The sequence below is a fragment of the Ursus americanus genome, chromosome 1 (genome assembly GCF_024610735.1).
Source record: "Ursus americanus isolate L20-20 chromosome 1, mUrsAme1.1.p, whole genome shotgun sequence".
In the NCBI taxonomy this organism is placed as follows: domain Eukaryota; kingdom Metazoa; phylum Chordata; class Mammalia; order Carnivora; family Ursidae; genus Ursus; species Ursus americanus.
Genome location: NC_142127.1, coordinates 39,401,077 through 39,414,475, shown reverse-complemented (window position 1 = coordinate 39,414,475; position 13,399 = coordinate 39,401,077).

The window sequence follows — 13,399 nt, the reverse complement described above, 5'->3', positions numbered from 1 at the left end:
AGGATGTCTGAAAAGATATATGCACTGCTATGTTTATTGCAGCATGATTTACAATAGCCAAATTATGGAAATACCCATCAATAGATGAATGGATAAAGATGTGGCACACACACACACACACACACACACACACTAGAATATTACTCAGCCATAAAAAAAAGAATGAAATCTTGCCATTTGCAACAACATGGATAGATCTAGAGAGTACAATGCAATTGAAGTAAGTCGGTCAGAGAAAGACAAATACCATATGATTTCACTCACATGGAATTTAAGAAACAAAACAAACAAACAAAAAAGAGTGAGAGACAGACAGACAAAAACAAAAACAAAAACAAAAAACCAGACTCTTAAATATAGAGCACAAACTGATGGTTTCCAGAAGGGAGGTTGGTAGAAGGATGGGTAAAATAGGTGAAGGGCATTAAGAGTACTCAATCATGATGAGCACTGAGTAAGGGATAGAATTGTTGAATCACTATATTGTGCACCTGAAACTAATATAATACTGTATGTTAATTTTACTGGAATTAAAATTTTTTTAAAAAGAAAGAGCAGGGGCGCCTGGGTGGCACAGTGGTTAAGCATCTGCCTTCGGCTCAGGGAGTGATCCTGGCGTTATGGGATCGAGCCCCACATCAGGCTCTTCCGCTATGAGCCTGCTTCTTCCTCTCCCACTCCCCCTGCTTGTGTTCCCTCTCTTGCTGGCTGTCTCTATCTCTGTCAAATAAATAAATAAAATCTTTTTAAAAAATAAATAAAATAAATAAAATAAAAAGAAAGAGCATGTCTGAATAAATATAGTGTTTACCCAGGCTATAGGTACGCATAGTCTTTAAGCAAAAGCTCATATGGTTAGACAAGAAATTGTTTTACTCCTGTTTTACTCCAGATGACACCTAAAAGTGCAAAGGAAAACCAGTGTCTCGCACACTGCCACAACACGGGGCACCTCTGAATGAAGTAGTGCCTCCTGGCCACGGGGAAGGATCAGAGAGCTAGTGACATCGATATCCACAACAGAAACTCCCTGGAGTTGATACTACAACTTATACTTCCCAAGGGAAGTTTAGAGAGAAAAGAGAAATATTGAGCAGGAAGGCCTACTTGCTTATGTATTACTTTAGAAGATAATCTGTAATTTAATTGCATATTAATAAGTAAATTTAATGTTACACTTTAATAGTAAATTGCATTTGTTAAGAAGTGTACTTCCATGGATGGCAGCCATCATAATCATCCTATCGTTGTTATTACTCACACTGCATTGGAAGTACTCTCATCTAACTCAGTTGGGATTCAGGGAATCAAAAATACCAGTTAAAGCAAGGAATCATAGAAATTGATAGATGCATACTTAGTGTAAACATTATATTTTCTATTAGATTACATAAAGACACATATTTTCACGGATCTTTTGGTATAGGGACAGTATCATTCATTTTAATATGGCTTCCTGTTGGCCTCATGCATAAAGCATACCCACAGGGTTTGTCCATAATCTCCAGTTTCAGTATCTTCAGTGTAGTGCAAATTTAAAGATAGTTGTAGGCCAATCTGAGTGCAAAGCCCTAAATTTTTATAACTTTCCCCAATATTAATAATTGTCTTGCTCAACAACAGAATTAGCTATTCACCTGTATTGAGTCTTCTCAAAGATTTTAGCTGAGTTTTCTTAAAAGAATTTTCTTTCTATACTCATGTTTTCTGTTTTTAAATATAATTAAACTATAAAATTACAATATCTCGTATCAATTGGCATAAATATATTTGGGAACAAACACAACCAATTCGTGTGAAGCCTATGAAGGAACCCGAGGGAGCAGAAGCCTTAACACCCCCCCACCACCACCACCACCACTTGAACAGCACATTTCACAGAGGGCTTGGCTGGCCCAGCATGGCAGCCAAGTTGTAAGCTGCTTTTCAGTGATCAGTGTTTAAGTTTGCAGCAAATACAGGAAGTAAGAATTTTCCTCAGAACTTAACTCTGAAATCCACACAGAATGGATCTGAACATAAATAAGCAAGTCATTTTAAGAGAGAATATAGCTTCCCAGGTTACCCGTCTGACTGTAACTTGATTAAACATGTCTGTGGAAAGAAAGCAAGAAGGTGCTGAGGAAGGGAATAGGGAGGGGAATCAGTGCCCTGTGGAAGCAGGTTCACAGACGGACATCTTCAATACTTGGGTATTGGACAATGTGTATTTCCACTTCCAATGGCAAGGCTCCCAGGGAATGACCCAAGAATTTTAGGATTACAAAGTCATCCCTGGGTGAGATGGATGTATTATTAAACCATCTTACCTTGTGCTATAAGCATAACTTCCTTTATTCCATTTCCATGCCCAAAATCTCTAGTTAGGATTTGGGTCCTCAGTGTAGGTTTGCCAAGTATGGAGAGAATGCCTGATCTCCCAGACTTTGAATATATTAGGTCCTGGGAGAGGGGTTGCCTATGATACAAAGGCTTGTGATTATGATTAAATTCCCATATACCTGAAAGAAGGTGTTCATTGTGCAAGTACTCATCTTAAATTTCTAATTGTAAATTAATACACTGGCATTGTGATAGTAGTTCCGGTCTCCTGTGTGATTTTGTAGGGGCAGTGATAGCCCCAGATTGTCATTATTGGAGGTGCTCAAGCATGGGTAATCTCATTGGGAAGGGGATCTTGACCCAAGGGACTTGTCCTGGTGCAATGATGGAAGAACACAAGCACGATGTTTACTTGGATGGCAGAACAATCTTAGATTGGCATTACAGTCTCTAGCTTGGCTTTTGTGGGTGTTTAGTTAGGGGGAGCTAAGGCATGACATCTCCTGGTCCCAAACAAGAGTGACTTTCTGTGGCTTAAAATTAAGAACCAGGTCCTGGGACACAATTGTGATCTTCAAGGTTCAACCCATCTCCACATAGAGACCATTTTCTGTGACAACTAGGCCTCTTCTACCAGCTATCATTCTATTTATTTCACAGTAGTATTTGAGGGATCACAGATTGATATCATGCATCCTGTTTTTCAGATTATGAAAATGGGCTTAGAAACATTCTTCAATGTGACCACTGAATGATACATGGCTAATTTGTGGCAAAGTTGGATTCAGAACCTGATCTCATGATTCCTGGTTTCCAGCTCTTGTCTGTAGTTTGTGCTGCCTGCAGTTTGATTAACCCCAGAGCACTACAAGAAAGGTGGAAGTTAGAGGAGTTGGGGGCATGGTAGACAGGGACAACAAAAGAGGCCATGCGACTGGGTCATAAAATCAGAGATGGGCAAGTAAGTTTCTCAGCTAACTCAGACACCTCGGAAGGTGAGACATAGCTGCAATTCTGCTTTGGAATCTAAGCAGGTCTCTGGAACAGGGAAGGAGCCCCAAGGAGAGCTCTAAAGTGGGGAGCTGAAGGAAAGGAGTGGAAGAGCAGGAGTTAGGAACCCCAGAGGAGCTCTACAGAAAACCTGACAAACAATTAAAAGCAAAGTTACCCATTTGGGTTTTTTTTAAAGAATCTTATGAATGGCAAGACTTCCTCCTGCCATCCTGAATAGTAGCAGGATTGGGTTGTTTCTGTTTTGTTGCATGTTCCCAAACACTGATGCATTCTTATTAAAAGCTAGTAAGCTACATTCCAAACTGATTAGAGATATCAAACAAACAGCCCTGAAAGTCACATAATCCCAGGAAAAAGGAGAACTTTGACAAGGCCTTTATCATTAGTAATGACTGGGAAGCAAAAGAATGGAAACTGGAAGACCACTGAGTGTAGATTCTAATAGGTCATATCCATATCAGATATAAATGCAAAGTCTCTTGGCATCAGTTCTGTTCTGGTCTTCTATTTGTGTTGGATATTCCCCCCAAATCCACGCCCCACCTGTCTTCACCCTGCTCTGTGCCTCAGCTTGTATCACTTGGACTTCCTTGCTGTCTAGCTTCTGTTGGGTCCAGCTCAATGGGATATTCAGAAAGGAAATTCAAAGGTGAGATAAAAGAAAGGTTTGATTTTTAATCCCCTTGGCTCCCTCTTGGCTTAGGTAACTTAACAGGCCACATTCTTCCACTGAGGCCACAGCTCTCACCGCCCTTCCTCTCCCACAGCTACGGTGTTTTCCGGACCCAGGAACAGCAGAACTGCTTATTTCTTCAGGCTTCTGAAGGCTGTAGTAATGGCTCCCTGTTGCAAGGAGTTCTTGGGTGCTTCACTGTCCCTTGTTGCTTCCTTTAACCTTCCCATACTTTTATGATATAGCTCCTTTGTTAAACTCTGTTCAATTCCACATCTCATGAGCCACCCATTTCCTAGAGGGCCCTGATATGCAAACACAGGCCATGCTTTTGATATTGGAGTGGCTCGCACTTTAGCAGTCTTTATTCTCCAGCTTTCAATTTCATTTTTGTGTGAAGCTTTTCCAAGACAACAACATAAAATTCCAATTAAACACATGTTCAGCCCTACCAAACTCTAAAAGCAAGCATAGTAAATCATTCCCAAGTAAGCCATTCTTGGGCTAAAATAAGAGTGGACACTGCCAAGGGAAAAAGGGTTATTATAAGCCCAAACTGTTAAATTATACTTTCATGACTGAACACAACTGTAATCCATATTATTATTTTAAATTACACTATAAAAAGCAGTCATTTATCGCCTTTCCAAAACATAGTGATAATATATTACCAAATTATCAAGGGTCCTTTATTAAAGCTCTTGAATTTGATTTATAATGCATGATGTAGCTTATCCTTGAGAAAGATCTACTAAAAGGTATACTTAGTCTTAAAGCTAGTGAAATAAAATCTCCCTCTAATCAGGCACCAGAAAGCTTCCGCTTCAATGCTTTGTTGATACTGGTGTCAGCAGGACATTAAAAGCTTGAAGCTTTTTATGTTTGATCAAATACCAACATTATGCTGAAGCAGAAGTATTAATTCACAGAGTGAAGCTTCCAAAACCTCTACAATTCTCCTTCATCCTTCCATCCCCTCACCAAAAAGGTCACATCAAATCAGGGGGTTTGGGGACAACAAAGAGATGGACATTTTGTGGATGTTTGGTATGAATCCAAGGGAAAAACAAGCACTAAAATATACTTTTCTGAAAATGCCAATCATAGCTAAGAAAGAGGAAAGTAACTGGTGCCGGGAAACAAGATGGTGACATGGTTATTTTCATCTCAGAATGAGAAACGGAAGGGTCAGAAATCTGCCCCAAACTTTCTGCTAGTGTTTGGGGCATCTGGGATCACTGTCAATCAGATTATAACACTACAATCCCTTCCTGAATAAAATATCTCTCAACAAAGAAATAGAAAGCCTCGGAGGTTAAAGAAGAAATTATTTTTCCCCACAATTTTAATTTTTTCATCACTTTGACACTGGGCCTTCCAAAAGAAAGTTTTTATTATGCTGCCAGATTCACAAAATACACGCAGGGGAACAAACTGAATTTTAAGTGTGTCTTAGAAACCTGCAGCAAAGTGTCAACAAGAAAAACAATGTTCTCAGAAGATTATTTACATAGAAGAGCCCAAGATGACATCTATGAAGCTGCTGTAAATGCTAATCTCAATAACTTCTAATGGTTCTCTCTCCTTCTTAAATACACATACACCCCAAAATGTAGAATTATGGTTCCTACCACAGTAATTTGGTCACCGTGCAACCTCTACCATCACTATAACACTAAGGCATGGCACATCCTAAAGATTATAGGAAATTTTTTTTGACAGAATGATTAGGAAAATAAGAGTTGGCACCATTATTTCTAACAGGCATACAGGGAGATTAATTGCTGATATGGGGGTACATAAGTGCATTGGGGAAAAGCAGGGAGGTACAAGAAGGACCCTTGGTTTGTTTGAAAATAAAATTTCAGGGAGTTGAAGAAACAGAAGTTGTCTACCTCCTATTGCCCACGTCCTTATTGCCATAAATCTACTGAACAATGGTAGGTATCACAGGAGTGTTATACATCAGACTCAATAAGAAATGGAATTTACCATGACATTATAACCAAATATCATTCTTAATGAAATATTGGATCTAACTGAATTGTTCATATTAGGGTCCTGGGGCAGATTTTTCCCATGATCAAAAGAGGAATACAGCCCAAAAAATCATGCCTGGTATTTTGTTTCACCATCTGCCTCCCCAAGTCAAAGAAAATGGTTTTCTAAACTGATGGTTTTCCTTGTCAATAGATGCAAGGCTTGAAATTTGGTGCTCAAAACATTCCACAACGAGTACCTTTCTCAGCCTGAAGGTTCTGGCACAGAGTTCATTCTTATGAAGCTTTGGAGACTAGTTTAGTTGATAGTTGACATATATTTTGGCCAACTATCATCTCTGACCACCTTTCCTGACAAGCTCACTCCCTAGCCTCCCTTGCAGCTCAGGAGTAGGCATGTGACCTAGGTTCCACCAGTGAGATGCACATGAGTGACACTTCAATTCAGAAGCAAACGCCATTGTAGTAGGCTGAATAATGGCCCCCAAAGGTTTCAAGTCCTAACTCCTGGAACCTGTAAATGTTACTATACATGGTAATGACCCTGCAGATGTAAATTAAATTAAAGGTCTTGAGATGGGGAGATTACCCTGCATTATCTGGGAGGGCCACACATGAGTCAGATGTATACTTATAAGAGGAAGACAGAAGAAATTTGACATACACAAAGAGGAGTAGACGATGTGATGACAGAGAAGAGAGGGATTTCAAGATGCTGGCCTTGAAGACTGGAATTTTGCTGCCATAAGCCAAGGACTGCTGGCAGTTATTACAACCTGCAGGAGACAAGGAGTAGATTCTTCCCTAGAGCCTCTGGCAGGAGCACCACCCTGGGAACCCCTTCCCTGATTTCTGCCATTTGATATTAATGTCAGACTTCTGGCCTCCAGAATTGTGAGAGAATACATTGTTTTCTGTTTTAAGCCCCTCAGTTTGTGGTAATTCATTATACACCAGGAGCTAACACAAACATGAAGAAACAGGCCCTGCATGGAACCCACTGTGGCAAGATGGGCAGACACATACAGCTTTCAGAAGGAGCAGTTTCTGAAGTTTCAGGACTACCTTCAAGTACATGGTAAATTGCAGAATCTATGCCCAAAAGGTGTGGTTGAGGAATCCTTCAGTACAATTTATGCACTGCCTTGGTTGTGTAGTCTCTGACCCTCTTGACAATTCTGTGAGTTATTTATACTTTCATAAATTACTTTCCTGCTTGAGCTGGAGTAGATTCAGTTGTTGGCATTTAAGATATGGATCTATAACAACAATTAAATTTGCATTATCTTAAATATGCTGGATCGTCAGCAGGTCACATGTAGGCCATTCTCTTCTTCCCATAGATCTATCCATGTAAAATCCAGTTAAACTAAGAAGTGAAGGTAACCATGGAGCAGAAAAGAAAAGGAGATGATACAAGGAGCACATTTAATTCAGTTAGAATAAATTGATTGGGTCACTATATTCAACCAAAATAATGATGAGCCAATCCCAACCCTTGTCTTTGAGGAGGCAAAATGGGTACTTTAAAGATGATGGAATATTGTAAATGAATAATATACAGTTCTTACCCTTATCTTGCCCTATGGTTTAGTGAAAGAACATGGTTCTCTCTAGGGCCTTTTTACTCCAAGAGCAGCCCAGGAGTCTCCAACATCATGGAGGAACTTGTTAGAAATATCAGATCCCAGACCTAAACCTTAACCAGACTTAATGAATCAGAATCTGCATTCTAACAAGATGCCTAGGTGATTTATATGCATATTAAATGTTGAGAAGCACTTCATATGGGGACCAGGAGGAGGACTTCCTGGAGGAGATGGCATTTGATTTGGTATGTAAGTTGGTACTTGGGTTGAGCTACAGAGAAAGAAAACATAAGGCTTCAAGGTGGGAAAATATGGAACATGATGACAGGTCATTAAATATTTTTAAAAATTCCACATATAACACAAATAAGGGGGAAGTAGGTTAGGATCAGATAATGGGTGGCTTGAGAGTTAAGTTCTAGAGTTTTCACTTTAGCCTGGAAGCACCAAAGGTGTATCAAGGGGCAGGAGAAAGGCTGATATAACCAGAACTGTGTTTTAGGAAACTTAATCTGACCACATGTATCAAGTTGATTCAGGAGAACAACTAAGGGAGCTTAGTAGGGAGCATAGGTCAATTGTTCAGGCAACAACAAGGTAAAGACAGTAGCAGGGAAACGAGAAATATGAGGTACTGGTCCTGAAAAAATAAAAAGAACTTGGCACTGTTTGTTTAGGGATGTGAGGGATGGCATAGATAGAAAAATCCAGTTTGCATGTTCAGCAAGAAAGAGAGAAATTTGGAGGAGAAATGGATTTAGTAGCAATGTAAAAGTTGATGAGTCTGCTGTACATTTTGATGCATCTTAAGGACATGTGAGGGTGTGCATTTGGAAGCATGAGCTTAAATCAAAGCTGAGGAGAGAAGTGGAATCTGGAAAAAGATTTAGGAGAAAGTGGCATAAAGGTGATAACTGACATCCAAGCAATAGATGAGCTTGCTAGCTTCCTATAAAGTGTGGATGGTGAAAAAAGACAGACACGGAAAGAGCCAGGAGGAATATCTTCATTTAGGGGCTGGGAGGAAGAAAAGGAAAGGTACTAGCTGGGGATCTTGAGAGCAAACCACAGAAACCAACTAAGTCTTACCCAAGCAGAAAAGGAGTTTACTGATGGTATATGGGCTTGCTCTCAGAGATCAGGTAAGGGAGAACCAGGATCAAAAAACAAGAAGGGACCAAATGAGGCCAGCAGCTCAGGACAAGCTCACACAGGCCACAGGAGTACTGGTGAGAACATCAACCCAGTGCTGCCTGCAGGGCATGTTCAGCAGTGCTGAGGCTGTACTGTTGCTTTGGATAGAAGACTTGTCATGCTACTTCCACCTGCAGAAATAATTTCTTACTGTAAGACAAATACGGGATTTTACATAAAAGAAACAAGAAGTTACATTTTTTAAAGGTAATACAGAAAAGAAAAACATAGAAATTGAACAACTCAGGAGATAGGTTTCACAGTAGACTAGATACTGCTGAAGAATGAGTTAGTGAATTGGAGGACACAGTAGCAAAAGTGACCCAGAATCTAGCACAGACACATAGAGAAGAAAATAAAAAAGAGACATTTAGAGAGATGGATGAAAAACTCCAATATATGCTTAATGGGAATGCCAAAAGAATATAGTGAATGGGCAAAAGGTCATAGTTGAAGTAATAGTGGCTGCAAATCTTTCAGAATTAAAGCAAACATGAACCCTCAGATTGAAAAAGCACGCCAAGTCATTCACAGGATAAAGAAAATCAATCCATATCTAGATGCATTGGAATAAAATAAAAGACCAAAGAAAGCAAGAGAATCCTAAATCATTCAGAGAAAAAAGATTAACTGCAAAAGAAAGACTTCCAGACCAACAGCAGATTTCTCAACAGCAACACTAAAGGAAACAATGCAATAATATCTTCCAAATTTTGAAGGAAAGTAACAATCAATCTAGAACTTTATACTCAGCTCTATCATTCAAGAGTGAGAGCAAAATGAAGACATTACAGATAAGCTAAGAAATTTATTATTCATAAGCCCCCACTGAAAGAAAGACTAATAATCTTCCTTCTTTCATCAAGGAATAAAATAAACCTGGAAAGGAGGAAGAGGATGCTAGAAATGTATTAATTAAAAAATAAATCTTAATTACTAAGAATTAGTAAAACACATAGTATCCTGAAATCTTCTGTTGGCTCTCCAGATCTTCCTTACACTCTTCTTCACTCTGTTAAATGTTTTGGAGGCTACATCAAATAAACCCCCCATCCTCTGGCTTGCAGTTGGGTTTTGCCAATGGGGAGCCCTGATAGGATGCTGCAGAAAGAAAGGATGGTCAGGTCAGAGCATACATTCTCCTGGTTCCTCCTGGCAGGGTGATCCTTGGCTGGGTGTATACCTTGGGGTCACAGCTTCTCTCAAGGTAGCCCCGTATGCACAATGCTCCTTTTAGCTTTTCATGACTGCTCCCTCCCCAGATTCCTTCAGGTCTTGGGGTGATAAAACTTTGACTGTTACTAGCTCCAGCATATTATACTATCTGTTGTGGGTTTCTTAATCGCTATCATACATACTCTTTAGAAATAGTTGCTTTAATTTATTTGTTAAACTCTCCTTGAATTATCAAAAAAAAAAAAAAGAAATAATTTCTGACTGTTCTGGACAGGAGCTTCTGATTGACAGGACACAGGCCATGAGCCAGTGCACTAGCACCTGGAGCAGGGGAGGGAGGAAGGGGAGAGTTAGAGCTTCCACCAACCTGTGGATTCTGCCTGCCTCCACACCCCTGCCCTAGTGATTTCCCCAAACAGACAGGAGTCAGGATGCTAAGCAGCCAAAAACTGACAAATGCTCACTAGAGCAACCAGGAAGGAAAGGCAGCAGAAGAATCAGAAATGCAGTCTCATAGGACAAGAGAGAGCAGTGGTCACGTGGTCATCAGTGGCAAACAACCAAGGATGCCAAAGAGGATGAGGGCTAACAGTTCCAGGAGCAGTCACCTTTAAGAGGAAACAAGCCAGACTTTAAGAAAAAGAAGAGAGAGACTAGAGTGAAGTGACAACATGGAGACTACATATAAACCATTCTTTTTTTTTTTTTTTAAGTGTGGAGATGGAAGGACAGATAAACAAGAAAGGTTGCTGTCGAGTAGGGGACCTTTGAGCATATTTCAGGCCACTGAGCAGAAATCTGTAAAGAGGGTGACTGAAAATTCTAGATAAGTTAAAGGAGTGAAGCAAGATCCTAGAGGATGTGGGAGGGGTTGGGATCAAAGACAAACAGGTGGTGGCAGAGTAAGGTGGCTAGAAGAGAGAATGGAAATGGGGACAAGCAAATCTTGGTGTGGTTCCTTTACTTCAAGTTCACATTTATGATGTGTCTGTCATAAGTAAGTATTATGCTGGGAACTGTGGACACACAATATCGGTAAGGCAAGAGATGATCCTCAAGGAGCTGATGCGCTAGTCACATTAAACGTCCTCTAATGTTCAGTCAACCTTAAATATGTTATAACTGATATTTTCAAGTGCAAATATCAATAAAAACAAGTTAGAATTTAAAAAGGTCAAACAAGATACAAATTGCTATAGGAAGTCAGGGCAGGAAGAAGATGCTGCCAGCTGGGAAGGTTTCTAGGAGGAAGCTGGCCCTTAAAGGTAAGTACACATAGTGGGGACAATGAGCATTTGGAGGGTCTGACAGACAAACAAAAGGGTCTAAGCTATAGCACACACATAAGATTGGATGTTAGAGTAGACATTTATCAATTAGGAGGCTTCCCAGCTTCTGAATCTCTTATCTGAGGTTCCTCCATCTTATGAGACGGAGCTATCACTCTATAAGCTGGAAGTCCAGATTCTCATTTTCCCTGCCACCTTTATATCTAGGGCAGAGGGGCATGGTTTCATCAGGTAGGCAAAACTGCCCCTGAGTTCTGCAGCGGCCATCACTGCACTTGACTCTGTGGCATAATTTTATGTTTCCCCTCCACTGTCTAGATTCATTCCCAGAGCCTGGTTCTCCCATCCTACTAGCAATTCCACAAGCTATTTGAAATCTTTTCAATACATTTCTTTTCTTTTTAATTTAGCTATATATTCTTTATGTTACTTGCCACTAAGAATCCCAATAAACAGATATGATAGTCCTGACCAATATTAATATGATCATGGAAAAGTTCATAATCCAGCTTACGTGAAGAATTGGGGAGGAGGGAGTGCATACTAGTCAAGGTTATGTTAGGAAAACAGAAAGCTCCCTAGGCACAAGTAAAAGGGGATTTTATTTAAAAAAAAAAAAATAGAGGATTATACAATCTCTGAAGGCCCAGGGAAGCAAAGGAGAGAGAAGACACTGCTAGGATGCATGAAATTTAGAAATGTGTACACTGTATTAAAATGCGTACTGAGGATCTCAGCCCTCTGCAGCACCCGAGTAGGTGGTTCTCAGGAGGATGCTTGGAAATCCTGGCACGGCTGCCCAGATCTCTGCCACCTGCAGATGCTCATGCACCGCTCTGGAGCTGCAGCTGAAGAAGAATGGCTGCAAATCTCAACCCAGTGCCTCTTATAGGATGGCTGTGAACTGAAACTCCACAAGGAATCTGAGAAATGTAATTTTCAAATTTCCAGTCTTGCCATAAAGGAGAGAATTTAGAAAGATGGTCATTGGAAGGATGGGAGATAAGTGTCCCCGCTGTGAAGGCTCAAATCCCAGGGTCCACCTCTCTTCTCTCTTTGAGCTTCAGCACTCTGCTATGCCCCTACATCTGTGGAGGCAGTAATCTCGTTGAGACTTCCAGGACTCTGATATCTCAATTTTCTCCAGTCTATCAGCTCCCTCTATCTTTCTTGCAATATTTGATTCCCTTGCCTCCTTGTCTTCCAATCACTGTCTCTCTATACAGTATAAAACTCCAAAATTGTACCAGCTCCCACTCCCCACAGCTACTGATTAAAGCTTTATAATTGTCCTATCAGGTCTGATCACTACCTGTTTTCTCTCCACCCTCCACACACTCTAAGCAATGGCCTTGTCTCCTACTCCACAGAGAAAATAAATAATGTGAACTTGGAATCTCCCATGCCTCTTCTTCCTCCTCCCCACACAAAACCTCCATACTTGTACCTGACTCCAGTTCTTAGCACTTTTCTCCCCTTAGTAGAGGAGGCAACCTCCTGCTGCTCAAGGCTGAACTTCTCTCCCCTGTGTTCTAGATCCTTAGGGATTTTGTTCCCCTTATTATCCCTCTTACCTAATTGCTTCAAACTCTCTTTCCTGCTTCATTCCCTGCACCATATAAAAATGCTCAACTCTTGCCCTACACTTGGCCGTTTACTGCCCTTTCTGCTCTTATCCGTAGGCAAGATACCCGGCTGCCCAGAAGAGTAGTTGTCTGCACTCAGTCTCCATCTCCACTAACTAACCTCATGCTGGAAGACATTATAGTATATTATTTAAGAACTTAGCTTTTAAAATGCTCAACATGGGTTCATATTTTGCTAGGACCACTTATTTAACTGTGTGACCTAGTACAAGTCACTTAGAATCTGTAAATCTCTAATTATTTCCTTAAATTAGAAATAATCATAACTTCTTCTCAGGGTTATATAAGAAGTGCTTAATTAGCACAGTGTCTGGCATATAGTGAGTGTGCATTAAATGTAACCTGTTGTTGCTTACTCCTTTGGCCTCTGTGATCTGGCTGTCCCTCTTCCACTGTTGATACTTCCCCACCAAAGACTCCAGTGACCAGGATGTTAAAAGTGATGAACATTTTTCCATTTTTTAAGATAATATTTTGTTTGATCTGTTTAATATGT